We start from the raw sequence: 19,133 nt of genomic DNA, 5'->3' as shown, positions 1-19,133 counted from the left end.
AAGAAACGTCCACTTCCTGTTCTGGCTGCTTCCTCTGCGGCTGCTGTAATCCTGCTCTGTCTTCAGGAGAGACGAGACAAATAAAACCCAGCACCTTTGGTTTGCTTTCATCCATTAGCACAAATAATCTGCTGGCTGAATTACACTGATTTGGCACAGCAGTCACACAGTTGTTTGCAATAAAGCAAAGCAGATCAAATGTGAAATGGCACTAATGCAGGGATGCATGTTTGCACACACACACACACACACACACACACACACACACACACACACACACACACACACACACACACACACACACACACACACACACACACACTGTGTTTTCATCTTTGTGGGGACATCTAATTGACATAATGCCGCGTACCCTAATCCTAACCATTAAATGAATGCCTAACCCTTAGCCTAAACCTAACCATAACCTAATTGTAACCCTGACACTAAAACCACATTTTGAGCTTGAAAAATGCCTTCAAACTCGTGGGGACCAAGATTTTGTCTCCATAAGGGCTGTTGGTCCCCACAAGCATAGTAAACTTCCAATCTTTGGTCCCCACAAAGATATATAAACACACACTCTCTCTCACACACACCTGGGAGGAGGTGTTTACCTACATTACAACACCCAGAGATGCACATTACCACAAAAAATGACCAAAAGCTTCCATATCTGATAAGAAAGTCAGTTAAGTACCTTAAACCTGTATTCTGCTCAGTGACCAGCAGGGGGCGCATCATCTGAATTCAGATTGTATGTGTGGAAATATGACCCTACTTCTTTACGAGCTCAGAAAACACTTTGCTGACGACTTTGTGGTCTCAGTCACTGGTTTCGTGTGATTTTGAATGCAACATGATATTTATTTAGTAAATTCTGGTCTCCATTAGGGCAAAAAAGAAAAGTAGAGCAGACATCGATGCAAAGCTTGTGAAAACCCGGCAAACAAAAACATTTTTGATGTTGATGAATGAAAGTTTCACGTTGAAAATCTTCACTGACATTAAATGATGACAAAGTTCTCGCTCTCGGGGACGGCGGCTTTCTGTCTGGAGGCACAGCTGGGCTCAGACAGCCTGACTGCATCCTCCAGGTAAATGAGCACCTCACAACCCCGCTCAGCAACTCTGACAAATCGACTGTCGCCATCAAAGTAAACTCATTATCGAAGACGGATGATTCGTGGCGATGGAGTTGTAAAACAGCAGGTTTGGGATTAAGAGGGGAACGTAATAGAGAAAAATCATCATCTGTCTTCTTTAACATGAAGAAATGAACACTGAGCTAAAGCCGGGAAACATTGGGGAAGAATAATCCTTTTTATGGGTCCATGTGTTTTAAAGAAGACTCACTATTCTTATATTGCACTGTTACGATGACATGTGCTTTAAAATATGCCCAAAGTTTCAAATAAGTGACTCGGTGAATATCCAAGTCAGATCCAGGACAGAAACACTCAGTTTCTGTCAGTTTTTTCTACTCTTGCGTCTGCATGATGTCAGAGAGAGGATATCTCCAATATATTGCTGTGAGAAATCACTGGCCCCCCTTTCTGAACTTATAGTCGTTATTTAAATAATTATATGAGCTAAGAAACCAAGAAAAAAACCTGAGAAATCAGGAGTGGGGCAAATACTTTTTCACAGCACAGCCAATATGATGAAAACTGAGCACAGAGATCTGAACACTGTTTGATTTTGTTGGTAGATCTGAGCACTTCTGCAGGGGGGATTTTAGAAATATTTTATTTTTAATCACTCCATAAATCAGAAAACTGTCAAACTCCAGAAAAATCGGTTTGGGCCATTTTTGTAGGTATAAAATGTTCTCTAAATCTGGCCATGACTTCAGAATATAGATGAGAAAGTAACTGGAAAGTTTGGTGATTTAAAGCACTGTGGGAGAGCATTTCATTTAATAAAAAATCCATAGACTTATCTCGGAAACTATTATTGTTATTATTTTTTAAATATTTTAAAATGTATTTGTAACCTGGACGTGTGTCCCTCTATCTATAAAGAGATGATCTATACTGCTCGCCCAAGTGCAATGTCTACAATATCCGAATCTAGGTCTGGGAAGGAGATTGGCGGTAGCAACTCTGTAAGAGCAATGAGACTTCCAACCCACATAACACGCACGACCACAGGTTTATGAAACAAAGTTTGCTTTATATATTTCCTTTTGGATCAGTTCCCTTTGCTCATCCTCAATGTAGGGATACCTTCAAATGCAGTAACCATCTCAAATGCATCACAAAAATAATTGAACCAATCAAAATAGATGTAAGACAAGAAACACAATATTTCAACACCCCAAAGAAAAGGAAAAAGAAAATAAAATAGCGCGTGAGTGTCCAGTTCCTTATGGTGTCAGTTTATTCAGTTACCCACTGTCCTGGGTTAAGAACTGAAAACGACCTGAATCTCAGGCGGAGAAAAAGTAGCAAAAGAAAATGATAAGGTATCTCTCAGGTGGGCTTCCTTTTGTTTTTTTTTCCTACCGCCCTCCTGGTACGGCAGGCATCAACGTGTCGGCGTCCTGACACAGAGAAGGCCTCCACAGCAGCAACAGTGTCTTAGACCCACGATACCAGCTCCTCACTTGGCACCCATGGAACTGTACCTCAACAAAAAAACCAGTCTGCACACAAATATGCAGAATGTTAGATGTCCACATTCCTTAAATGTCCTTGTTCCTAATGTCCTTGGTTCTTTTGAAATATTAAAATAAATTTGCATCTTGTGACACATTAAAAGTAAATACACCGGTATTACTGTGCATCACCCGCAGTTACAGTAACAGCACAGCTATTGCACGTGAACTGCGCATAACCACTTAGCTGGCCGCGGCTGAACTAGCAGGCCCAAGAAAGTAAAAACATTAGACACTCATAATAAACAAAACTGTCACAACATTGCAATACTATGAAAACACATCTTAAACATCATTAAACACATTTACTACTATTCTGACTGGTTAGTTATTTTTTCCAGTGCATTGAACTGCAATAGCGGTGCTAAGTGAGCTAGGCTAACTCACCAGAATAGTTCAAAAAAGTTCGAAGAAATACTCCGACTCCTTTCAGGTAGGTACCCGTCTGTGGTTCACCGCTAACGACAGCTCTCTCACAAATGTTAATTAAACCTCTTTCCTCTCTTTCAACTGGAAAAAACCGTGCTCCGCGGCAGCATGGAGTTTTTCCTTGCCGTCCTTTTTCCTCTACACCACACCTTCACGTGCACGGAGCCGCAGATGGTGCCTTCAGGGCAAGCCCAGAAATTAAACTATCAGACAAGGACTACGATGCATTCAAAGAACCCTGTACTTCTGATTGCTGTAAATCTTACCAGGGTTACATTCTCCCCCTCTAGACTGCATGAGTCCCAGCATGCATACCTGCCCCTACCGGTACAGACACATGTGAAATAGCAGCCCCTAAAGCCTGAAAGAATGAACTAATGGCCAAGGTTAAAGGCTCCCCCAGCTCATCGTAGGTGAGTTTCCGAGGCGGACGTCTCTCCCTAGTAGAACGCCGGACACTTGCGTTCTCGGACTCTTGACTCTCAGATACTACATTGTCAGTGTCTGCAACTACAGGGTCTGTGGTGATGAGATCTGTGTTCTCTTCATCAGGTGAGATTTGTGTCACATCAGGTTCAGGAATATCAATGACAATATGGTCCGGAGTCCTACAGTGTGAAGTAGGATGTGTAACTGAACCACTATTCTCAGAGCTAACATAAGGAGTTCCTGGTTGAAGCTCGTGAGTAGGTCTTTCAGGTAAGTGTGCGGAACTTTGGGGCACAAAAGAAGGGGTGTCTGGGTTTAATACCCTGGAAACTGGCTGAGGCTCATTGAAGCCTCCTTCCCTCTGCAGGAAAGGACCCTTCGTGATGATTTCTGGCATCCATGTATTAGGATACAGTTCATCTTCATCACTGTACGACCCGTCCTCCTGACAATCAGTGTCCCCTTGCACGCCTTTTGTTGTTTTGCCCCTCAGTCTCATTTTCCTCGATGCGTCAGTGGAAGAACTTTGCTCTCTGATCTCAGTTACAGGTAGGAACCCGCACGGCAAAAGAAGGTCTCTATGTAACGTACGGTGTGGCCCCTCCCCTGTCTCAGGTTTGACTACATAAACAGGACTGTCGCTAATCCGTCTGACAACAACATGGATTTTCTGTTCCCACCGATCTGCCAGTTTGTGTTTCCCCCTGATATTCACGTTTCTCACTAAGACCCTATCCCCTTCTAAGAGTTCAGCTGCCCTGACCTCCCTGTCAAACCTAGCCTTGTTCTTCTCTCCCATCTTCTTGGCATTTTTAGCAGCTAATGAGTAGCTCTCCTGTAGGCGTTGACGAAGGCCCTTGACATACTCTGAGTGGGTCTTGTGACTTGCCATATCAGGTTGGATTCCCAGGACAAGATCAATCGGCAGTCTGGGCTGCCTACCAAACATTAGTTCGTAAGGCGAATAGCCTGTTGTACTGTTTCTCGTGCAATTGTATGCGTGGACCAGAGGTTTGACAAAATCTCTCCAATGATATTTGTCTCTCTCTTCCAGGGTCCCTAGCATACCAAGGAGGGTCCGGTTAAATCGTTCCACTGGGTTTCCCCGGGGATGGTACGGGGTGGTACGAACTTTGTCTGCTCCAATCAGTGTGCAGAGTTCTCTGATCGTCTTAGACTCAAAGTCCCTGCCCTGGTCGCTGAGCAGACGACTGGGGAACCCGTAGTGAACAATAAAGTTCTCCCATAAAGCCTTCGCAACAGTTCTGGCTTTCTGATCCCTAGTCGGCACCGCCACAGCAAATTTTGTAAAGTGGTCGGTGATGACTAAAATGTTTCTCGTGTTTCTATCATCCGGCTCAAGGGATAGATAATCCATACAAAGAAGTTCAAGTGGATAAGTAGCAGAAATGTTTTCCAAAGGCGCGGCCCTCTGAGGCACAGCCTTCCGCCTGAAACAGCGTTCGCACTTTTTGCACTTCTCCTCGATGTCTCTGGCCATTCTCGGCCAGTAGAACCTGGCACGAGCAAGCTGAAGTGCACGCTCAGAACCGAGATGGCCAACATCATCATGCACTCCTTGCAGTGCCCTCTCTCTGAACTGTTCGGGTAAGACCAACTGATACACCAGTTCGCCTCGCTCAGACCACTTCCTGTACAGGACACCATCCCTGAGTTCAAGTTTTTTCCACTCCCTAAAAAGAAGTTTGACATCGGGATGTTCAAGGTTTGTCTCTCTGAAACTGGGTTTTACAGCTCTCCTCACAAAGGTGATGACACGTGAGAGAGACGGATCATTATTTTGAGCATTACACCAGTCAGAGTTAGCCATGGATGGTAAAGTGCCCTCATCGAAAACATCAGGCACTACAGAAGGGTCGACAACAAGAGACTCCGCAATGACAGGCTGCTCTGAATGAGGGTGACGTTCATCTTTAACCATCACAAGATGACGTTGACATAATGCAGAGAACACCTCATGATCCATGTCATCTCCTGCTTCCATGAACCGTTTTTTCATGTCCTCTATTCTCTCTCTTTCTTTAGTGAAAGCTTCATCCTCAAGAGGCGGACCTTGAGGCCGCCGGGATAACCCATCTGCATCGCGGTTGGCCTGCCCTGCTCTGTACTTGATGGTAAACTGGTAAGTAGAAAGAGCGGCTAACCAGCGATGACCAGCAGCATCTAACTTCGCAGATGTCAAGACGTATGTGAGGGGGTTGTTGTCGGTAAGCACAGTGAAACTTGACCCATAAAGGAAATCACTGAACTTTTCACAAACGGCCCACTTTAAGGCCAAGAATTCGAGTTTGTGCGTAGGGTAGTTTCTCTCGCTCTTGGAAAGACCTCGACTGGCATACGCGACAACTCTGAGCTTCCCCTCCTGCTCTTGATAGAGCGCTGCCCCCAATCCATCGCGACAAGCGTCAGTATGTACAACATATGGTAGTTGTGGATTCGCAAAAGCAAGGATGGGCGCAGACGTCAGTTTCTTGATCAGGGTTCTGAATGCACTCTCACACTCCGAAGTCCACTCCTCACCGAGCGGTGCATTAGGGCTCACAAGAGTCGTGAAGCGTTCCCTCTTGTACACTTTGCCCCTTTTCTTTGGTGGATAGTAGCCTGCTGTCAGGCTATTAAGAGGTTTGGCTATCTGGGAATATCCTTCGACAAACCGCCGATAATACCCAGCGAAGCCTAAGAAACATTTAAGCTCTTTCCTATTTGAAGGACGAGGCCAGTCTCTCAAGGCGGATATCTTGTCAGGGTCAGTATGAACTCCTCGTGCATCCACGACATGACCAAGATACTTTACTGACGTCTTAAAGAAGTGACATTTCTCCGGAGAAAGCTTTAGACCGAAATCTTTAAGACGGTTCAGCACCTTCATGAGTCGTGCTTCATGTTCTTCCAATGTGTCTGAAAAGACAATCAAGTCGTCCAGAAACACCAATACCTCATTGAGATGCAAGTCACCAACACACCTTTCCATAAGGCGCTGAAAAGTGCTTGGTGCGTTCGTGACACCCTGAGGCATGCGATTGAATTCAAAGAAGCCGAGGGGACACGTGAAAGCGGTTTTAGGCTTGTCTTCTTCGGCCATCTCAACCTGGTAATAACCAGATTTAAGGTCCATGACGGAGAACCATTTAGCACCGCTAAGGGCAGCAAAGGTCTCCTCAATGTTCGGAAGAGCGTATGCATCTCTGATGGTTCGAGCATTTAGCTTCCTGTAGTCGATGCATAACCTGATAGAACCATTCTTTTTCCGGACCAAGACCACTGGGGATGCAAAAGGGCTCTGTGACTCTTTAATGATTCCTGCATCAAGCAGTTCTTTAAGATGCTCCTTGACTGCCTCCCTGTCACTGGGATGAATAGGCCTTGGCCTCTCCTTAAAAGGAGTCTCGTCATGTAGCCTGATGTGATGTTTCACTGCAGTGGTGTGACCATATGACAGGTCATCCACAGCAAAGACTTCTGGAATAGATCTAAGCTTGGTGGTGATACGATCTTTCCATTGTTCAGATATTGGTGAATCATCAAGATTGAACTCAAGGTTGTCACTGTCAGGCTTATTGTGATGAGAGTCACCTTTCACTGGTCCAAGTGATGTGACCTGCTGAGCTGCACATATTTGAGCAATGATGCATTTTGGCTGCAGCGTAACATCATGGTCACTAAGATTGCGCAGGACGACCGGGACCTTGCAGCTAGACTTAAATGGAATGTCCATCAGAGCAGCTTCAAGGAACACGCCACCTGGCAACCTGTGATGTTCATTGGGTTCAAGCACAAATGTGGTCTGACTGTTCCTTTTCAACCTGACATCACCTGTGATGCAGCACTTTTGTTTTGCAGGGATGGTGATGGGGTTTCCACCATGTAACCTGACAGGATGAGCATGGTTGTTGAGGTCATGGATCTGGGCAATATGCTGGAAGATCACTGCAAAATCTCTAGAGAAGAGTCTGCAAACAACCTCTGGACCATCCTGTTCAAGTACTTGTTCATAAAGTCGTAATAACACATTGGTACCAATCAACAGGGGGGTCCTGCTGTTGAACTGACACTCTGGCACCACAAGTGCTAACACGACTAGCTCCTCTTTCCTGCCAGGAACAGACAGCGGGAAAGTGACACGCGCTTCTATGTAACCAAGATAGGGGACCTGCTGTCCACCTGCTCCTTCGATTTCAAGAAGGGCATGAATTGGATGTATAGGTAAGTGAGACAGATGGTTCTTATGGAAACACTCGGACACTGTTGTAACTTGTGAGCCGGTGTCCATTATGGACTCACACTGTACACCCTCAAGAAAGACAGAAGCCGCACAACGAGGACCTACAAGCCCTGCAGGTATAGATCGCTCTGTGCAACGGTAGGTTTCAGTCATTGTGTGGGTTATGACTTTCTTCTGTGTTCCAGCACCATCAACTGATCTGTTGGGACAGGGGTTATCATCAACTGCAGCTCCTGGACGTCCCACAACAGGAGCTGCTACTAGTTTAAAGTGAATGGGGAAGCAGCCTGCTGAGCTAAAAACTTATCCTGCCTCTCCCGGAGTTCTGCATTTTTCTTGCGAACCAGTGCGGGGTTGGGTTCATTGGAGCAGTGAGCAGCAATGTGGTTGTCTTCCCCACACTTAAAACAAAACCACGGCCTCGGCATTCCAGGCACCTTAAGGCCCCTCTTCATGTTACTACTACTGATTGCAAAGCAGTCGGTCTTTTCAGTACTCTCTCTCTGATTTTGTGCTAGTTTTTCAACTTGCTTTGTCAGTTCAGCTATCTTGTTCTCAATATCAGAGGTTTCATCTCGCTTTGCTTTTACCACTAGGGGAGGATTACTATCATGAGTGAGGCTCGGTGGCTTTTTGTTTAGCTTTTCCAACTGTTTAGTTAGCTCATTTACTTTCTTTTCAAGCTTTGATGTCTCATTCGGCTTTGAGTTAGGCAGTGGGACAGGCTCACAGTCATAAGAGGGCATATCAAAAACATGGTGGGCATACATGTTAGCTTTCGAAGCACCTAAATGCTTTTTCATCCTATCTAGCTTTGTGGAACGGCGGTCTTCCTCAGTCCTCAGCATGAGGAGGAATTCAGGAAATGTTGGTGGATTTCCCTTTTTGCACTCTAACTGTAAGCCGATGATGATGCTCTGATCCCAACAGCCCCTACAAAACTGTCTGAGCAAATGATCATTGGAATTTCCAGCTGAGGCTCCCCCTCTAGAAATTGCTCTTGTGAGGAGGCTATGGAGCCTGTTCAAGTATGTTGATGGCTTCTCTCCACTATCTTGGTTAGAGCCGAGAAATGCCGCAAACAACTCCTCTCCATCCTCCACAACACCAAAAGCAGAATCAAGTTGAGTGATGTAGACACTTGGTGGTGAAGAGATGCCAAGAGGCTTCACAACATCAGCTGCTGGACTCAGCAAGCTCTCAAGAATCCTTCTCACCTTGTGAGCATCATTCAAGGAAGGATCGTTAAGGAGAAGATCAACTTGGGTGTGCCATGTTTCGTAGTCCACCTCACCGTTTGGCCTTGGCATCCGCCCAGAGAAGGTGCGCAACCTTATTTGTGGGGATGGTGAAGTGGTGGACTCACTTCGGATGACATGCTCCACAATCACTCTCTGGATCTGGGGGGGGTTAAAAACATCCTCACTGATGTGGACTGGGCTCGTTGGTAAACTAGCAGATGCACTATAAACATGTGTGGGCTCTGCAGGCTCATTTTGATCATTATTAGGTGTGTTAGTATTTTGAGCTGCATAGGGCCGTGTAGCATTACTGTGTACGTCATGTGATGTGCCCTGGTTCCCATGCAGTTCCTCCTGAAGCACATTCAAGAAACCTTTCCTGCCACTGCCTGCGACAGACTTTAGTTCGTCCAGGTATCTGCAAGCTATCTCCCTCCCCACCACTTCCTGACAAACATCTCTAATGGTCCTCGCAAACCACATCACAGCTGGGTCCTTTGGACTTGGTACGGTACCCAAAGTAATGGGGTCGATTCTAGAGATAGACCTGTCAGATGCATACTGGACCAGGGCTCTACCCTCTGGTTGTCCTGATTCGTCAGGGATCCTCACTAATTTAGAAATATCTCCATTAACTTTGAACACAGCAGTTATTTCCTCATCTGTGTATTCTGGTCCTATACCTGTTACATACAGGGAGTTTTGACCATTAACCTCAAAACGATTGCAAATATCCATACCTGACTCAGTGGAACAAATCTCAAAAATCTCAAACGTGCGTAGTGTGGGGTGGAAGATCAGAAAGCTACTATTAACCAATCTCCTGGCTGGCTCGCCACTTTTTATGTAACCTGGACGTGTGTCCCTCTATCTATAAAGAGATGATCTATACTGCTCGCCCAAGTGCAATGTCTACAATATCCGAATCTAGGTCTGGGAAGGAGATTGGCGGTAGCAACTCTGTAAGAGCAATGAGACTTCCAACCCACATAACACGCACGACCACAGGTTTATGAAACAAAGTTTGCTTTATATATTTCCTTTTGGATCAGTTCCCTTTGCTCATCCTCAATGTAGGGATACCTTCAAATGCAGTAACCATCTCAAATGCATCACAAAAATAATTGAACCAATCAAAATAGATGTAAGACAAGAAACACAATATTTCAACACCCCAAAGAAAAGGAAAAAGAAAATAAAATAGCGCGTGAGTGTCCAGTTCCTTATGGTGTCAGTTTATTCAGTTACCCACTGTCCTGGGTTAAGAACTGAAAACGACCTGAATCTCAGGCGGAGAAAAAGTAGCAAAAGAAAATGATAAGGTATCTCTCAGGTGGGCTTCCTTTTGTTTTTTTTTCCTACCGCCCTCCTGGTACGGCAGGCATCAACGTGTCGGCGTCCTGACACAGAGAAGGCCTCCACAGCAGCAACAGTGTCTTAGACCCACGATACCAGCTCCTCACTTGGCACCCATGGAACTGTACCTCAACAAAAAAACCAGTCTGCACACAAATATGCAGAATGTTAGATGTCCACATTCCTTAAATGTCCTTGTTCCTAATGTCCTTGGTTCTTTTGAAATATTAAAATAAATTTGCATCTTGTGACACATTAAAAGTAAATACACCGGTATTACTGTGCATCACCCGCAGTTACAGTAACAGCACAGCTATTGCACGTGAACTGCGCATAACCACTTAGCTGGCCGCGGCTGAACTAGCAGGCCCAAGAAAGTAAAAACATTAGACACTCATAATAAACAAAACTGTCACAACATTGCAATACTATGAAAACACATCTTAAACATCATTAAACACATTTACTACTATTCTGACTGGTTAGTTATTTTTTCCAGTGCATTGAACTGCAATAGCGGTGCTAAGTGAGCTAGGCTAACTCACCAGAATAGTTCAAAAAAGTTCGAAGAAATACTCCGACTCCTTTCAGGTAGGTACCCGTCTGTGGTTCACCGCTAACGACAGCTCTCTCACAAATGTTAATTAAACCTCTTTCCTCTCTTTCAACTGGAAAAAACCGTGCTCCGCGGCAGCATGGAGTTTTTCCTTGCCGTCCTTTTTCCTCTACACCACACCTTCACGTGCACGGAGCCGCAGATGGTGCCTTCAGGGCAAGCCCAGAAATTAAACTATCAGACAAGGACTACGATGCATTCAAAGAACCCTGTACTTCTGATTGCTGTAAATCTTACCAGGGTTACATATTATTCCAAAAAGATGCACTAATTAGGATCAGTTTCTAATTACCAAACAGTCTGATGCTGGTTCATGAAGCAGTAATGAGATTCAATTTATTTATTTACGGTGACCATGTAGGGTCAAGTGAATAAAGCTTAGTGATTGGTCCTCGACCATCTGACTGTTCACTTGAGGAAAATGTGTACTCCCTAACGGTTAGCCAAAGACCTCATTTTGATTGCTTTGGCTTAGCAGATTGCCGCGGTTGTTAGTAGTTTGCATCGAAGAGGCTGACTTGTCTACGAATGCTTTTCCGATACTCTCTAAGCGGTAGTGAAAAATAAGTGTGTCATGAATTGGAAACTGTCACTAGTTTTACTTTGAAGGTGCCGTTTCTGGTTTGCGTCATGCTTTTTCAGGCTTTACTAATGCTCTCCAAGTATTTGCAGACAAGTTGGCATTTTCCATGCAAACAACAGGCAACTGCACCAATCTGCTTGTGGTTGTTTTTGGTGGAGAATCCTCTTTGGGTCCAATTTCACTCAGCAACTTCCTGCAACCACTCGCCAGCTGGTCGAGAGTGCACATTTTTCTCTAGCCTCGTAAATCTTAGTTTTCGTGGATGTCTGGACATTAAACTTTAATGCAGCACCCAGGAGAACAGCCACACATCACTTTCTTGGAGCTGAACAAATCAGGACCATTTTTAATTCTCAGCTGTGTCACAGTGTTTGTACTTTAGGAACTTCACGAATATTTGGACCCATAAATGGCAAATGAGCTCAGTCTTAGCAAGCGGATAGACCCATTCCCCCCTTAAAAAAGCAAAAGCAAAAGAAAAGAGCCCATATATCCCGTGGACACCTCTGAAAAACAGCTGCATACGGAGGCAGTCACCCTTCGGCTGAGAAATGATGCAGGCTAACACTTTTGTTTTGAAGTCTCCAGGTTCAGCAGGAGCTTTAGTCCAAACACAAATCCGACCAGAGATGTTCATCTTTGTCCGACAGCACAACTCCTTTTAGGGCCATAAGGCTTCTGGCTGTTTGACGTGAGACTCGAGCAGAGAAGTTATTTTACAACAGAGTTACTTGTCACATAGCCAATCCTATAACACACACAGTCCCACACACTCCATCAGACACACAATGAATATAGATGCTTGTTTACCGTTTCTGAAAACCATTTAGCATCTGTTCATCTGTTTGTGGTTTCCGAGTGAAGCTATAAAAGCAAACAAAGTTCTGTCCTGTGATGATGTGAATGACAACGATACAGGCAGGTAGAAGATACAGAGCCACCAAAGCACCAGTCAGCCGCCATTAGAGATCCTTCTCTGGGGGACTGCAACTTTAGCTCCACGGCTAAATGTGCATGTGAAATGCGCGGAAAACAAGAGGGACTGTTTGCAAGAACAGTGCTTTATGGAAATTATCATGTTTGCAGCACATATGGATGCTCAGATGACTAAAGTCACCACTGAGTTTATATTAAAGGATGCACACATTACTCAAAATACAACATATGAATCAACAGTAAAGCTTCTAGTGAGGGTATTCAGGGCTAACACAGTGACACAAGTCAAACATTCAATTATATTATTACTGATGTCACTCAGGTGCTGGCAGATCGATACTCACTAATAAAAAAGTAACAAAATCATTTAAAAATTTATAAGCATTTGAAGCAAATGCAACTTTTTTATAATGGTGACATTTTTGATTTACTACTTCTGCTCCAGACTGAAATACCTCATGAAATGTCCATTGCATTCCCAGAAATCACGGCAAAGCTGAAGGAAATTTTCACCTGCAGCGTCTAAGAGCGGCAGGATCCATACGAGCGTCCTCCAAATGACAAAACTGTGTGGATTTCCTCCCACAGCAACAATGATCTCACTAAAGGTACTTTACTGATACAGAACCCCGAGTTTGTCCCAATGACTCTATCAGAGTGTGGATGAGTGAATGATTCTTTCAGTAAGAAAGCAAATAGATAAGAAAAGTGCCTGACTTTGAGCCTGGCTCAGGAGTTCTTCCTCCCTGTTGACACCAAGTGTTGCTCGCCTTGTTGTGAACTAGTGCAAGCAATAGCATGTTACTATTTAGCTCAAAATAGAGGCCTGCCAGAATGGCTATTGACAAAAAAAACATCTGGAGCAGATGTATAGGGTGTAACTAAAGTACAAAGCCAAAGTAAATGATGACAGCTTTTAATGGGAAATGTTTTGCTACGATAGTTTACAGTTTTTCTTGAACTTCCTGAAGCACCTTATTTGTCATACTGATAAGGTATGACTAATGTCTGCAGACAGACACAGGCAGACAGTCATTAATTCCTAAAACACTGGAGTGAAGAGGGAAATCATGGAGCGCAGTATGAGCGCAGATGACAGCTCCTACTAAAAATCAACATGTTTGAATAGTCGCTCCTGAAGTGCAAATTAATAACTGACGTTTCAGTGATAGCGCTTTTCATTTTCACTCAATATTCTTCATCGCCAGCGTTGAGTCTTACATTCTCCTGATGCTCTGTGATAACTGCGTACGTGCAGGTAAAACCCGGATTAAACATCACCGCAGCTGTGTTTGAGAGGCATCCTGACAGATTCACGCAGTGTAAACACGTAAAGCGCAGCGGCGGAGAGACGTGTATCAGTGGGCAGGAACAACCACCGAGTTAAACACTCTCACTTCACTACACATTTACTACGCATGAATACATGTATGAACTGCAGCCCCACTGCTGCATACTTAATCGTTGTTTCCCCCTGGTGTGAAAGTGGAAAGAATAGCAAGAGAACATTTGAAATGTCAAATGACTGACAGCGATAGCACACAGAGAATCATTTTGTGCACATAATGAGCAGAAGTAATGCCACAATGTCTAAGTATCCTTTCAGCCTGAATAAGAAACACAGCCACATTTTTATGCTTTAAGCATGATGCTGAAGCTTTCATCCAAAGACTGAGTCTGGCAGCAGAAAATAGGTTAAAATACATTACTGATGGGCCAGTCAACGATCAACTCCCTAAACACACAGTTTATATATTTGTTTTCAGTATATTAAAGCCCAGTCTGAAATATACTGACAGTAATATGTTTATTGTTTTCATTATTTTGAGTAGAAACTACCAAGACTGAATCATATCTGTTATTAACCTCTGTCTCTCTTCCACAGCATGTCTTTATCCTGTCTTCCTTCTCTCTCCCCAACCGGTCGCAGCAGATGGCCCCGCCCCTCCCTGAGCCTGGTTCTGCCGGAGGTTTCTTCTTGTTAAAAGGGAGTTTTTCCTTCCCACTGTTGCCAAAGTGTTTGCTCATAGGGGGTCATATGATTGTTGGGTTTTTCTCTGTATCTATGAAGCGCCTTGAGGCGACTTTTGTTGTGATTTGGCGCTATATAAATAAAATTGAATTGAACTGAGAATTCAGATGCAAGACTACTGAGGGAGAGCGATCTGACAGTCCACCTGAGAGCTGCCTCATTCTGGCATCTATTTTCCAGTTTGTCAACCTCATGCCCATCTTAAGATGATGGCAGAGGCCACCTTGTGGGAGGCAACCTGTCTCCAACGATCACAGTCTGACTCGGACTGACTGCAACCACCCTCAGACCGTTTGACAGACGCATATATTATATAGCCAACATAGTTTGATCAGTCTGATGAGCATAACCGATGAACACTTAAACGCTGTCCTGCAGCAACCATGGCCCGATTTGTGGAGGAATTTCTGTGTTAAACCTGTGAGCTTCTAGCTCAGGGGTAGGTAACTCCAGGCCTCGAGTGCCGGTGTCCTGCAGGTTTTAGATCCCACCCTGGGTTAACACACCTGAATCAAATGATTAGTTCATTACCAGACCTCTGGAGAACTTCAAGAAATGCTGAGGAGTCATTTAGCCCTTTAAATCAGCTGTGATGGATCATGGACACATCTAAAACCTCCAGGACACCGGCACTCGAGGCCTGGAGTTGCCTACCCCTGTTCTAGCTGGACTCAAATCTAAGTAGTTCATGAATTTCTGCTTAATGTAAAGTACATAAATGTCAACAGATTTCAACAAATGCACAGCAACACGTCTGTGATTTTTGCAGATTTGCTACAGTTAATTGCCATATTATCACAAACAGAGTGCATGCAACTGCTAACCTGATCACATTACATTGCAGAGTGACGGCAGACTGAATGCATTTTGATTCGTCTTGATGAACCAATGTCGGTTTAAAGGCCACAACATTTGAACAGTTGCAAAATTGTAAATGCATTGCACCCTATTGCACTAATTTTGGTCATGCTGTGGTCTCCAACCACTGTTTTCTCTGGTGTGACTGTAGCGTTGCCTCTCTGCCGAATCCCTCATCCTGCAGGTGGAGTCCAACTCCATCACCTTGGTTTGCGTGGTTAAACACCAGCTGCAGTCTAAGGCAGAGGAGTTTAAGACAGTCGGATGGACAGAATTTACATCAAAAACTCAAATATGTGATATTACAGGACAGGGCAGAGCTAACGTTAACCTTTAAGGACAAAATACTTTATTTTGCATCTCAAAGTAATCTAACTTGGCACTTTTAAGGATTAACACAGGAATTATCCGAATGATGAAGATTTACCCTCTGATTTGAATATTAGCATCAAATTGATGACTGACAGTCATTTCAGTAACTGTTTATAGTTTCTGCTGAAGAACTGTGAGACCCACATTGCCATTACGGAGACGTTTTGCAAAGAAAGACATAAAATCTCAAACTGCGTACACACAGACGTAAAGATGTTATAAACCTAAACTCACTAACAAAGATATTGTGGCTATGGTGGATATATGGGATGTAACCCAGTACTTTGCTGTATTTAATGTGGTGCTTTAATCCTTTCAAGCTCTAAGTACTTCTCCATGAACCGGTGAACTTTTTGAATACCTGCAGAAAGCTGCAACTTTTTTTCCAGCCAGTCTGTTTCATTAAAGGCTGAGCTGAGAGTCTGTTGAAATGGACTCGTTTTGTGTTGACTGTTGGGATGCTGGAGAGCTGTGCACCCAGATAAGAAAGATGTGAGCATGTGTACTGTGAAGGAGTTGACGAGATTTTGGTCAGAGTATACTGTCAGAATGACTGAAAGAGATGAAGGTCAGAATCCTCTGTTGGACTCTTTTAATAAAGTACTTTAACGTCACTTCGAGAAGACAAGCACGACCCAGCCATCCACTTTATCTAAGATCACAGTTTCTGTGAATGAAGCAACTTCCAATTTTATTTTTTAAACTCCAGCTTACACACTACCAAACTTTTCTCAGTACCAAAAATGGACCATTTACAGAAGGTTACAGCTTTGATGGGAGATGGTACTTTGGGAGAAAACAGCATCTTGGCCTCAGGAACCTGGGAGAGAGTTGAAGGAGTTCATGCTTGTTCATGAGTGAAGGTAGACAGGAGAAAGGGAGACTGCAGCCTCATCTGCAACAGCGCCAGAAGATGTTAATCCTCAGGTGCTAATTCCAAAACAAAGGTTTGAAATTAGCACTTGATGTTTTCCTGTCTTCACCCAGGGTCAAGAAGCTCTTGGTAGTAATCGAAAGTTCACAAATGCAGGTGGCAGAGAAATGACTTCTCTCCACTGGGACTGTGGACCAACACCTGGGAACAGGGCGAAGAGCTCAGAATAGAGTTGTTGCTCTTTCGAGGTGAAAAAGCTAAACGAGGTAGGTGGGTCATCTGCCACCCGGATGTTTCCCAAAGGATACGCTGGAGCTTTGTGGAACCCTTAGATTCCCCTCAGGAAGATCTGGAGGGAGTAAAAGCACCTGTGTTTTTCAGCTGCTGCCTTCACACCCCAATCTGGACAAACGGTGGTCGAGATGAAATAAAGACAAAGCTGGACTCGTATATTTAACCTAATATTGGCAAACTCAAAGTCGGCTGCATCCCTGCACATCACCTGATTGCACAGCCAGCACACATTAACTGATGGCTCCTTCTCATCTTACTGGCAAATCTCATTCTGGGTCTACTATTTAAACTTTGCAACCCTCCTCCATCCCAGCTCAGTATGGGATGAGCCTGAGGCTATTTTTTAATTTTTCCAAAACTCCAGGTTCACCTGTAGCTGAAGTTCAAACTGAGCATCAGAATGGGTAACAAAGGTGATTTAAATGACTTTTAATGTGGCATGGCTGTTGGTGCTAAGACAGCCTGGTCTGAGTATTTCACAAAAAGCTGATCTCCTGGGATTTTCCCACAGAGCCAACCTTGTAGGTATTGTAGAGAATGGTCTGAAGAAGGGAAACTACCCAGAGAGTGGCAGTTCTCTGGGAGAAGATGCCTTCTCATCAGTCAAATGATCACTTGTTACAACCAAGCTATGCAAAGAGCATCTCTGAAAGCACAACCACACTCCTGTCAGCTAAGAACAGGAAACCGAGGCTATAATTTACATGGGCTCACTGAAGCGGGACCGTAGAAGACTGAAAAATGCCTGATGTCCACATTGGCTGCTTCCAGCGGGACAACACCCTATATCTCACAGCTCAAATCTGCTGGTGTCTTGATCATGAAAACAAGTTCACTGTACTGAAATGGCCTCCACAGTCACCAGATCTCAGTCCAACAGAGAACCTTTGGAATTTGGTGTAACAGGGTTTACATCATGGACCAAAATCTCGGAGGAATGTTTCCAGCACCTTGTTGAATCGATGCCATGAACATTTAACTCAGTTCTAAAGGAAAAAAATACTGGTGGCTGCAAGTGCTTCCCTTATTCTGCAAGGAGATACACCCATCAATCCCATTTCGACTTGTTCTTGACTTATTGCATTCACAAGATTTTCAGAAAACTTGACCTCTGACCTTGAGGTTACTAGGATTTGAACTTGTTCAAGATTTTTAGTAGATATACCTCTGGATTCAATTTAAATCTTGTTCTTGGGTTATTCATAAACGCAGGTGTTTATGCTGCCAGCCCACCCGGCTGGGTGACTTTTTTACCCCATCAGCCTTTTATAACTGTTGAGGGGTAAAAAAGGGAAAAGGGGGTCCGAGCCAGTACTAGCAAAGTGTACCAAATACTGTAAAGTGGTAGGTGAGCAAAGTCTCGAGAAAAGAATGAAAAGCATCACAGACTTCAAAATAAAATCAATATCTTACCCACTTGGTCTGACAACATAACCAACAGAGAATTAAGCAAATTCATCCAGCTCCTGTGTTCAAACCCACGTCTTAAAAAGCTGTTGCATAAGAAAAACAGTTTTTCTAAGATTGAAGCGTCTCAGCCAGCAGTGAGTGTGAATGTGCTAACTCGAGCAGAAGAGAAAATGAGGTCCGTCTGGGGACAACACTGTGCGAGGTGACTCGCTCCCATCCGTCTCAGCAGCACAATGCCGCTGTGCTCAATTGTCCCAACCAACCCGCCTGCGCTGTTATCATGCGTCCTCCTTCAAGAAGTAAATAAACAGATTTTTTTCTGCCCCTGGGAAACTGAATGGAAAGTTATTCAGCCACAGATACCCAAATGATGACTGTATCCTGGGAGTTTTCAGAGATATGAAAATGAACATAACACTTAGTCAGGTAGAGGCATTTTCTCAATGTGAAACAACAGCTACAAAAACACAGCATAAAATAACCGAGGCTCACAACCCCAACATTATGTGAATGTGAGAACGATCACGAATCATATCAGGCCTTCAGTAGGAAGCACAACAACATACAGGAGGAATAACAAGAAAAGCTAATCAGCTTACAAAGCCCGAACATCACAGGATGATAAGCTTTGACAGGTGAAATAACAACTTATTGAGTTTTAATTGCCCAGTGGTTTTTTCCATCCAGCTAATTATTGTCTGCGCTTGTTCCGTCTTAATCAACTTCAGTGACTCTGTGGAAAACTTTGAGCTACATTTAACTATGAAAAGTGCTGAGCAGTGTATCGGACGATGTTAGAGGCAG

General features: G+C 44.0%; 1 protein-coding gene and 1 long non-coding RNA gene across 3 annotated transcripts in view; both read right to left on the bottom strand.

Moving 5' to 3' along the window:
• The window catches only part of LOC146661242 (rho GTPase-activating protein 7), a 127,192-nt gene that overhangs the window by 83,255 nt on the left and 24,804 nt on the right, over positions 1-19,133 (bottom strand). The window lies entirely within an intron of this gene.
• LOC146661244 (uncharacterized) lies at positions 10,210-11,139 on the bottom strand. Its single transcript, XR_014913478.1, has 2 exons — positions 10,900-11,139; positions 10,210-10,500 (listed from the first exon to the last, which is right to left on the bottom strand). It is a non-coding gene; the product is annotated as an uncharacterized LOC146661244 (long non-coding RNA).

The sequence above is a fragment of the Rhamphochromis longiceps genome, linkage group LG10 (assembly GCF_057381845.1).
Source record: "Rhamphochromis longiceps isolate RC_006_pf linkage group LG10, R_longiceps_female_GT1.1, whole genome shotgun sequence".
NCBI lineage: Eukaryota > Metazoa > Chordata > Actinopteri > Cichliformes > Cichlidae > Rhamphochromis > Rhamphochromis longiceps.
The sequence above is the reverse complement of the archived record's forward strand: the minus strand, read 5'-3'. Positions and strand labels throughout refer to the sequence as shown.